Here is a 10,672-nt window from a genome sequence, read left to right as displayed (position 1 = left end):
TGAACACAAGTGTGGGATTTTGCAGGAGAATCTGTGTTAGGTGTGCTTTACCTGTGTGATAAATACTCACTTATATGACCTGTCAGTAGAAACCAACAAACTTCTTTTTACCAAGTTCAGAAGTTATTACAGTGTTTCGGTTAGCATAAGATTCTTGTCTGTGGCGTACAGTCAGACTTAATCTGCTAAAGCGCACTGTCATGAAATCCAGAGGAAGCATGGAGTCCCTCCAAAGCGCAGAACTTTCCAGGCAGAACTTTGCAGAGGAGTTTCACTAGCTACAGAGCCTGTGCACTCCTTCAGTCCTTTTTCAGTCCTTCAGTTTTTGCAATATTTTCTTGACTTTTTCTTTTTTCTTCTTTTGCTCCTTCCCCCTGGTTGCAGTCATCTTGGCCAAATTCCAGGACAATCCAGCGTTAGCTAGGAACCCTGGCTTGTGGGCCAAGTCACTGTTGCGAGGAAGCCGTGTGGGTCCCTGCAGCTCATGCCATTCTCAGCCCAAGCCTTCATGTCGAGCATCTTGGGCTGCAGTGGTGAATTCTAATTTTTCTGCCTGGGATTATTGAGAGAGCCAATGACAGTTCAGAGGACTGTTGGCTGATGCCTTTTTCTTTAGTTCTACCACATACTTTGGAGAGGCTTAAATTCTGGTTTGTGGCGAAGGTATCGTCCCCCGGCAGAGAATCCCGCAGGAACCTAAGTCTTGGATCCACATGCTCTTGTCCCATACTCAGGAATATTCTTCCATCCTCAAAAGCCAAAGGTCTCTGGCCCTGTGTGACACCTGGTGGCTCTCTGCTGTCATCCCCTCTCTGACCTCTCCTCCTTGGGATTCTTCCTTGCTCACTCTTCCACCTGCACCTCAGGCACATCCACCTGCGCTGGTAGGTCCAGGGCCCTATCTTGTCTAACAGAGCCAAGCAGGGTCTGAGGCCTGGGGAGTGGGGGGAAGCTAGAGTGACCTGCCACACACCGTGGCACACACCAGGGGCGCCTTCCTCCCTACCATGCTATTAAAATGAAGACACAGCACTGGCTGGTTTTATGACACAGCTAGAGTCATTAGAGAGGAGGAAACGCAATTGAAAAACAAAAATGTCTCCTGTGAAGGTTCATCTGCAGGCAAGTCTGTAAGGGATTTTCTCAATTAGTGATCTATGGGGGAGAGCCTAGCCCATCTCGAGTGGGGCCATCCCTGGGCAGATGGTCCTGGGTTCTATAAGAAAGCAGGCTTAGCAAGCCAAGAGGAGCAAGCCAGTAAGCAGCACCCCTCGAAGGCTTCTGCATCAGCTCCTGCCTCCGGGGGTTCTGCCCTGTGGGAGTCCCTGTCCTGACTTCCTTCAGTGATTAGCAGTGATGAGGAAGAGTAAGATGAATAAACCCTTTCCTCCCCAGGCTGCTTTGGTCAGTGTTCCATCACAGCCGCTGTAACCCTAGCTAAAACGGATACTATGGTCCCATTCATTTTGCAGAAGACTAAGTCTTAGAGTAGATAATTTGTGTGTATTAATCTACACAGCTAGTGTAGTGGCAGATTCCAAGGTCTTCTGGACTCTGAAGCCCATTTCTCCTTCACTCAGCAGCGGACCTCAGAATGCTCGAAAGAAGCTTTGAGTAACCCGAGTGCATCTTGTGAACAAGGCACACAAAGTGGAAACCTTAGGTCTCTTGCTCAAGTCTAAGTTCAAAAATTGTTTTCTAGACAGGCTTCAAGATCAACCGAGGAAGATTCGCTTAGAATCAAGAAGAGGCCAGATGGGAACCCGGACATGGCTCGGAAGTTAAGAGCACTGTCTGCTCTTGCAGAAGACTGTGGTTCAAGTCCCAGCACCCAAATCGTCTGTGCTTCCAGTCTCAGGGAATTAGATACTCTCTCCCAGCCTCCCTGGGTATCATGCTCGCACGTGGTACACAGACCTATACAAAACACACATAAAAGAAATAATAAAAGAAATAAAGCTTTCAAAAAAAAATAAAGTGTCAGGGCACGGGAGTGCATTCCTTTAATCCCAACATTTGGGAGGCAGAGGCAGGCAGATGTCTGTGAGTCTGAGGCCAGACTGGTCTACACAGTGAGTTCCAGGAGAGATGCTGTCTCAACAAAAAAGAAAAAAGTGGACAGAGAGCCTCAAAATTAACTCCCCCATTTCACAGTTCTTTGGAACAGTGTAAGGTGACCCCAGTGCTGAGTGGATCAGGAAGAAAAAGACCAGTTTAGGCCCCAAACCTCCTCAGGATCCACCTCAGTAAGCAGCGTTGATGTATCTCTTATGTTCTGTGTTCAGTGATCTTGATGAATGAGCCAGTCTCCAATCTCAGCAGCTCTGCACTCAAGAGAGAGGGCAGGGAGGGCGTGCTCACACGCTGTGGCCCTCAGGTCAGCTAAGCTTACTCAGACACGGCCTCATGGGGGCATCAGAGGCAGTGGGTGGGGACTTCAGCCCGAGCCCCTGTGGGCTGGGCTGGGAATTGTAAAGAAACTCTGCTGAGAAGGATTTTGTTGTGGTTGTTCCCTTTGTTTACTTTGGGCAATGCTGTCATTTTTTTTAAACTGACCCTTCCCAGATGAGATCCTCAGTTTTCAGCTGAGTAAAGTCAGGGGCCTTGCCAACGGGGCATTTGAAAAGCTTTGTGGTCAGTTGCTGGATGGAGTCCTGGGCAGCTGACACCCCTCCCCCACCCAGAGAAGCACAGCCAGGGCTGCTAACCTGCTGACTGCAGCCATGCGCCTGCCTGTAGAGCAGACATCTTACCCCTCTGCCTTGCTGAGGCACTGTGGAAGGCCAGGGAACTTTCCACGGGAGGGGAGAAGTTAGCCATACCCTCCCCTTCCACCCCCCTCCCCCCACCCCCCTACCCGCTACTCTCCACCACGCTCTGGCTCCCAGCCGCGTTGGTGTGGGTGCCTGGGCTGTAGTTGAGAATTGCCAGCGTCCACTTCTTGGCTTAACACAAAACACTTTCCTTCAGGGCTATATATTCACGTCGTAAATCCCAACCCAAAGGTGTGTAATATATGCTTTTCTTGCCTGACTTAAGTTGAACACCATCTGTGCAGCTATGCAGAAATGAGGAAAAAAGGAAAGTTTCTTTGCTGTATGCTTTTAAAAAATTCTCTAGTTTCTTTTGGACCTCAAATACCAAAGAATGGAGTCTTTTATGTCTAAGATTAGAACCATCTGGACTGCATGTCTGGGTGCCGCTTGCCAGACTAAGGTGGGCTGGCTCGCCATTTTGAGTTATTGCATCTTGAGTCTTAATGGACTGAAAGTCACCCAACACAACCTCTTAATTTTAATAACATGGAAACAGGCCAGAGGGGTGAGAACTTACTGTCAGAGAGCTCGTGTCAAAGGTGAGCCAGTGCCCAGGTCACCTTTGTCTGATCTCCACTGTAAGCACTCGGTGCTTAGGGGGGACTTGTGGACCAAATGGTAAACCATAAAATGCACAACCCCTGTATTTGGAGTCCTCGCTTATCTCCAGTTCTGCAGTTTTCCCCGATGGATATTCAGAAGAGAAGCCTGGGGCTCACACCGTGCCTACTGTGTGCCAGGTGCTCCCACCATGCCTACTGTGTACCAGGCAGTTGCATATATTCCTCATCTCATCATTACAACAGTCCTGCGAGGGAGACCTTGTTATGACTACTTCATAGGTGATGGAGTCGAGAGGTACAGTTGCCCAGTTGTGCCCAACTAGAATGTTGCAGCATCAGGACCAGAATCCAATTTTCTTCTACTCTATAGCTCCTATGCACATCACACTTAACAGTCAATACTTTCCAACTTTCAAAACCAAAGCCTCATTTTCCTGATTTTCAATTGTGTAGTTACAGTCATTTAACACATATCAGAAAGCTCATTTTGCCAGGCACAGCTGAGATACCAATGCTATAGCTGTGGACAGTGAAAGCAAACACTTTTTTTCCAGAACACAGTCCCCGAGGTGAGCCAACAGTAACCCTTAAAATAAATCCCACAAAGTAAGACACACTGCTAAAGCATGAAGCAGGAGGAATGGGGGATCCTGGAATCTGGGGCTGGGGAAAGACAGATTTCACCAAAGGAAGTTTTCTGTGTGGGTGGCATTAGAACAAAGAACTCAAGGAGCCTGAGAGAACAGACCAATGGACATCTGGGGGGAGAGACTGAAGTGAACCAAGGATGCCTTTAAAGTCATGGCAGGGCAGAGAGGAGTGTGCAAGAAAGCAGAAGCGCAGGAGGTAGAAGGCGATGGATGGAGGCCAGGTTGGGTCAGGCCTGTTCTGAGGCAAAACCACCAGCTTTTCTCCTGCATGAGAGGGGAGCCAGGCAGACATTGGAGCACAAGACATTTTAAGTTTCTAGAGGATTACTAAGTGTGCTGAGCTGAGAGCAGAGAACAAGGAAAAACAGAAACACTAGCTGGAAGTCCACGGCAATTCATCGGGTGATGCTGATGCTGGCAATGCCCCGGGCAGTGGGCACAGAGGCAGTTCTGTGAGTCCAGTACTACTAAGCTACAGTTGTTACTGCCATGTATCATGAAACGTGCTCCTGTTTTGGAGACTTGGATATTTCCAGCCTTGCAAATGATTATAGACAATGCTGTCATTAATATCCTGACTCCCCCCCTTTTGCATATCTTATTTCTCTGGGGCAAATCTCCAGAAGTTGGATTACACAGTCACAGGATGTTGTTTGTATAATATTAATGACATTTTGTTATATTACACAGTAGGGTTAGGGGTCCTTTGTGTGTGTGTGTGCATGGGTACGTGTGTGTGTGTGTATGTGTGTGTGTGTGTGTGTGTGTAAGAGAGAGAGAGAGACAGAGAGACAGAGACAGAGAGACAGAGACAGAGAGAGACTGACTGATTGTGGCTGGGGTCATTGGCTCATGTCACAGGGCTCCTGTGGTGGTCAGAGGACAACAGTAGAACTGCTTCTCTCCTTTTGCCTTTATTGGCTTCTGGTGATTGAACTCAAGCCATCAGACACACTGCGAAGTGCCTTTGCCTACTGTGCAAATATCACCTATGCAGGCCTCTTAATTTTTAGAGATCCAGAATCCTCTCCTACCCCCAGCATCTCTAACTTTCTCTCTCCCTCTCTTCTCTGACTCTCTCTGACTCTCTTTTCTCTCTCTCTCCTTTCTTTTTCAGGGACCATAAAAAGGGGAAAGCTGAACAAAGCAGGACACAGGTTACAGTGGCCACAGAGGAAGGCAGGAAAAGGCAGAGGACATTTCTTCTTTATTATTTGTTTCTTGTCTTTCAGCAGCAGAAAGCAGGCAGCAGCTGCTTCCCCGGGCTGAGGAGAATCCTCTGGGCTGAGGAAAATCCTCTGTGACAGCCAACAGACCCGAGGGAGGGCCCTGCTTACTCAGACTTTCCCCACTTCTGGGGAGATCAATGGACTTTGCCATTTCAATTATCTTTCACAATATCCCCTGGTGCTAGCTCACCCTGCTCTCTCTGAACAAACATTCCTCTCTGGGGTGGGAGGTTTGCTAAACTTTTTGGCTCTTTTATTCCCAGCCTCCATCAGTGGGAGCTCTTTGAAAGGGCCTGTCGTTCTTTGAATTCCAAAGCGTACCTGCTCAGTTTTCCTTTTCCAGTTTTACACTAGGTGTGAGGTGACCACTTTCCTTATTAGAATCAGAGCTTTCTGGTGGATTCTAGAGTCTCCCTGTGACTGGTGCTGATGCTAAGATTCTTGGTGGGGAGTGCAGGAGACTTGGTGGGGCGGCAAGCTGGTTGACCCAGGCGTCCCAATCTGAAAACTTACTGCAATGCTACAGCAGTCAAGACCTATTCAGTGTAAACACACTCAGATCAGCGGGACAGAAACACAAGCCCTAACAGTTATGCTCAATTGAATTTTGACAAAGGCACCAAAAGAATTCAACAGGGTGGGGGATGGTCTCTTGAACAAATGAAAAGCCACTGGAAAGACTGGATATCCATGTACAAAAGAATCGATTTGGACAAATGCTTAATATTGCACACAATAATAAGCTCCCAGTGAATTGTAGGCCTGAATATCTGAGCTAGAACTAGACAACTTAGAATATTAAGCAGCCTTGAGTCATGTGATGATCCTCACTATAACAGGAAGACACAAGCTGATTAAAAAAAGACAAAATAACAGGTGACATCTTGAACTTCATTAAAATTGCACACATCTGTGCTTTGAAGGGCACAAGAAGGAAAACGGAGGAGTCTGGAGGTGGCACATACCTTTGATCTCAGCACTCAGGAGGTAGACCCCAGTGACTTTGAGACTAAAGACTAACTTGGTAAATTCCATTCCAGATATGGGGTTTGTACTTGGAATATTCACAATCCAGTAATAAGAAGCCAAGCCGGGCAGTGGTGGCGCACGCCTTTAATCTCAGCACTTGGGAGGCAGAGGCAGGCAGGTTTCTGAGTTTGAGGCCAGCCTGGTCTACAGAGTGAGTTCCAGGACAGCCAGGGCTCCACAGAGAAACCCTGTCTCAAAAAAACAAAACAAAACAAAACCCAATAATAAGAAGCCAAATAATCAAAAATGTGAAAGGACAGTGGGTGAGGGATGTAGCTCAGTGGATGTAACTACAGCGCGCCAGGCCTTGGGTCTAACCCCCCACCATCACAAAACAAAGAGACACAAATAAAAATGGGCAAAAGATTATTTTATTCCAAAATAATTATAGAAATGGCTGATGGCAGGTGAGAAGTCATTAGGTCACAGAAAGCAAAAGCCTGCCTGGTCAGAGAGCTCTGCTTGACACCATGACTTCAATAAAACACGCAGAGAAACAATGACTGCTGAGGAGAAAGAAACCATAGACCTTACTTCTGCTGGCGGGAAAATAAAATGGAAGCATCCCCTTTGAAAAAGCTTGACAGTCTCTCAGAACACTGAGGATGGAGTTACCATGATCTAGCAATTCCACTCCTAGGTGTGTGCCCCAGAGCGATGCAAACATGTCTATACAGAGTCTGCACAGAGTGGAAACAACCTAGCTGTCCACCAGCTGATGAACAGATAAGGCCGTGACACATCTGTCCAGTATAATGTTATTTAGTAACAAAAAAGGAATCGAGTTCAGACAGATGCTACAATGTGAATGAATCTCAAAAGCATTCCGGTAAGTAAAAGAAATCAGAAATTAAAGATGATATACAGTGTGGCACCGTTTACATACAATGTCAGAACAGGCGAATGGAGCTGAAACAGGAAAGCAGATGGTCTAAGATTAAAGAGAGCACAGGGCTGGGGCCAGGCATGGGGAATAATGAGTCACCATGGCAAATGAAGGTTTCTCTTCAGTATGAAGAGAATGTCTAATGTTACTTAGAGTGATGGAGGGAATGTTCTACAACCTACTGAAAACGGAACTGTAGACTTCAAACTTGTCGCTTTGTAGTCCATAAATCACCTCTCAATAAAGATGTGTTTAGAGAGCAGCTTCGTTTTCACTGTTGAAAAGAGACAGCAGATTGTGTGGTTCACTGCCCTCAAGAAATTCGTTCATGTAATGCATGAAGGAGCAGGCTATGGGATTGGCCTAAGGGGTTGCTGGTGATAAAAACGGAGGGGGAAAAGGGCCAGAGAGAGGAGGGCGACAAGTAACAGGAAGGACAGTGGAAATAAGGGCTGGTCAGAGAGATGCTCCCAGAAACGAAGTAACAAATTATCTCAGGGCCGGTAGACTAGGTGAGAAGCAGGTGGAGATAGGGGGTGGAGTCTTAAGACGTCTTCCTAGGGAGCAGTTGGGTGGTGGGAAAGGACGAGGATGATTTGCTGAGTATGTAGAAGGCCATGCTCAGCTCACAGCAAGTGTTCTGTAAGGGCGTGCAAACATTACAGTCAGCTAGACAAAGATTCTGCTTCATGCTAACAAACCTTATCAAAGGAACATGATACTGCAGTTCAGACACCAGCTACAAACAGCAAGAGATTAACCCTTTCCACAAATGAAATTCGGATTAACACCAGGTAACTTTCTACAAAACTGCTTCTTCATTTAAGCAGAAGTTCATGGGTGTCATCAGTCCCCTGGATATCGTGTGTGTGTGTGTGTGTGTGTGTGTGTGTGTGTGTGTGTGATATAACTGTAGGGGACAAAGGAAACCCTGAGTTCTGAAGGAATGTGTGCTGTTGATGTGGGCTTGGCCATGTCAGGGACCCTAGAAGGGTCACACAGGAATGGCAAAGCCTTCCCCATTCCAAGAAAAGTTCAGAGGGAAATGGCAAAGCCTGGTGCATGTGTAGATACTGATAGCATGTGAAGAAATGTCCACCGGAGTTTTCACCCCCATGTTCACAGCCTAAAGACCAATCCTACCGAGATTAGCTAAGTGTCTCCTTGACCCAGCTGTGTACCATAAACCCTGCCTCCTCGTTTATCTGTATAACAGCCTCACCTCTCTGTTCAACTCAATATAACAAATACGCTGAGCTTCTCAGTGGTGGTATTGGTGGTGGTGGTGGTGGGGGATGCTGCAGTTTCTCCATCAGAGATCCCACAGTCCCCCCAACACAGCTTCTCTGTGTGCCCATAGGTCCATCTGATTGTCTTACTTCATTCCTTCAACACCATAGTCAGGCCTGTCCCGTGGTACCATGCTTGGTATGGCAGTAATTTAAAACAAATTTTAAGCCCCAAGTGATAGACAGGTTTGATTGAGCCATCCCCACAGCCTCTTTTTCCTGTATTCTTGTTTTTGTACTTGTTAATTGAAATAAAACAGACACGCTGTCTTAGTTACCCTTGGGTTACTAGGAAGAAACTCCATGACCAGGGTAACTGCTGACATTTAGTTGGGGGCTTGTTTACAACTTCAGAGGGTGAGTCCCTGACAATCGTGGCAGGGAGTGTGGCAGCAAGAGGGCAATCAGGCCTGGCACTGGAACAGTAGCAGAGAGCCCACGTGTGATCCACAAGTTTTAGTTAGAGGAAGAGAGAAACTGGGCCCAGCATGGGCTTTCGAAACCTCAAAATCGGTCCCAGTGACACACCTCCTCTAACAAGCCCACACCTCCTAATCCTTCCCAAACAGTTCCTCTAACTAGGGACCAAGCATTCAAACATTCAAGTTACCACTCCCTGTATAAGCCTGGGGATCTGAGTTTGAACTTTCCAGCACCCACATAAAAAGCGGGCATGGAGCCCAGCATTCAGGAGACCGAGGCAGGCGGACCTCAGAGTTTGAAGCCAGTCGGGTCAAGAGAGAGATCAAGATTCAGGACAGGAAGAGCCAGGGCTACACAGAGAAACCCTTTCTCGAAAAGCCAAGCCAAATCCAAACCCAAAACACACAACAAAAGCAGGGCGTGTCTGAACACGCTTGTAACCTGAGCACTGGGGAGTGGAGACAGAAAGATCCCAAGATCTGGCCCTGGCCAGCCTGCCTAGCAGAAATGATGGGCTTAGTAGTAAGTGTCTTAAAATAACAAGGAAGAGAGTAATACTGAGAGAAATCCTCTGCCTCAAGATGCATCCGTATGGGTGTGCACCCCCCACCTAACAGGGTATGCAGCAAACAAGAATACAGAACAAGTTATAGAATATAATGGTATTATATCTCATTGCCTCATTGTATCTAGTCAGACACAGACACACACACACACACACACACACACACACACACACACACACACACACACACAAAACCTGCCCTTAAAAGCTCAGAGCATGTCCAGACACATAGCACATCACAATGAGCCTTCCTTACATGTCATAGCCTCTCCCCATCAAAGCCTGTCTTTTTCTGACAGCTCTGTGACACTGGGTAGAAGAGACAGAACAGCTGTGGTTAGGGCTTACTCATCTGTACAGTTACTAGATGGTAACAGCTAGAAATACAACACGTGTAAAGGTTACATGAAATCTTAACATTTGTAAAAGCCACATTGGGGCATATGGTTTTAATTTTAATAGAAACTCAACCATTCCCGCCCCTGCCAGATGAGAGCATCAAACCTTAGGTAAGAGGTGACTTGTTAAGATGTCAAGAGAGGAAAGGCGAGCCCCTCCTATTTAAAATAAGAAAAGAAAATGCAGAGAGATTGTAAAGATGAGTCAGCAGCTAAGAGTGCGTGCTTGCTGCTTTTGATTTTTTGTTTTGTTTTTTTGTTTTGTTTTGTTTTGTTTTTAACTTGAAATGCACTGGCATGAGAGTGTCAGATCCCTTGGAACTGGACTTACAGACAGTTTGAGCTGCCATATGGGTGCTGGGAACTGAACCCTGGTGCTTTGGAAGAGCAGCCAGTGCTTTTTTTTAACCACTGAGCCATCTCTCCAACCCCATACCTGCTGCTTTTAAAGAGGACCTGGGTTCCGTTCCAAGCACCCATATCAGATGGATCATAGCTGCCTGTAATACCAGTTCCAGTGGATCCAATGCCTTCTTCTGGCCTCTACTGGCAACTCATGCATGCACACACAACTCGCGCGTGCGTGCGCACACACACACACACCACTAAACAAACAAATCTTTAAAAAACTAACACTGAAATATATTCTTTACTGCTCATGCACACCATTCAAGCTCTTGCCTCCGTGAGCAGCTCAGGAGTTCTCTGTTCCCATATGAATTTTTCTTTTCTAAAGAATGTCATGGGGGGCTGGAGAGATGGCTCAGAGGTTAAGAACACTGACTGCTCTTCTGAAGGTCCTGAGTTCAAATCCCAGCAACCAC

The 10,672-nt window shown here is 46.9% G+C and overlaps 1 pseudogene; it reads right to left on the bottom strand.

The window, feature by feature from the left end:
* Positions 1 to 299: 299 nt before the first annotated feature.
* LOC110319725 lies at positions 300 to 519 on the bottom strand (annotated as a pseudogene).
* Between the last annotated feature and the right edge of the window lie 10,153 nt (positions 520 to 10,672).

This window comes from Mus pahari, chromosome 4 (assembly GCF_900095145.1).
Source record: "Mus pahari chromosome 4, PAHARI_EIJ_v1.1, whole genome shotgun sequence".
Lineage (NCBI taxonomy): Eukaryota > Metazoa > Chordata > Mammalia > Rodentia > Muridae > Mus > Mus pahari.
Note: the sequence above shows the minus strand (reverse complement) of the source record. Positions and strands in the feature narration are given on the sequence as shown.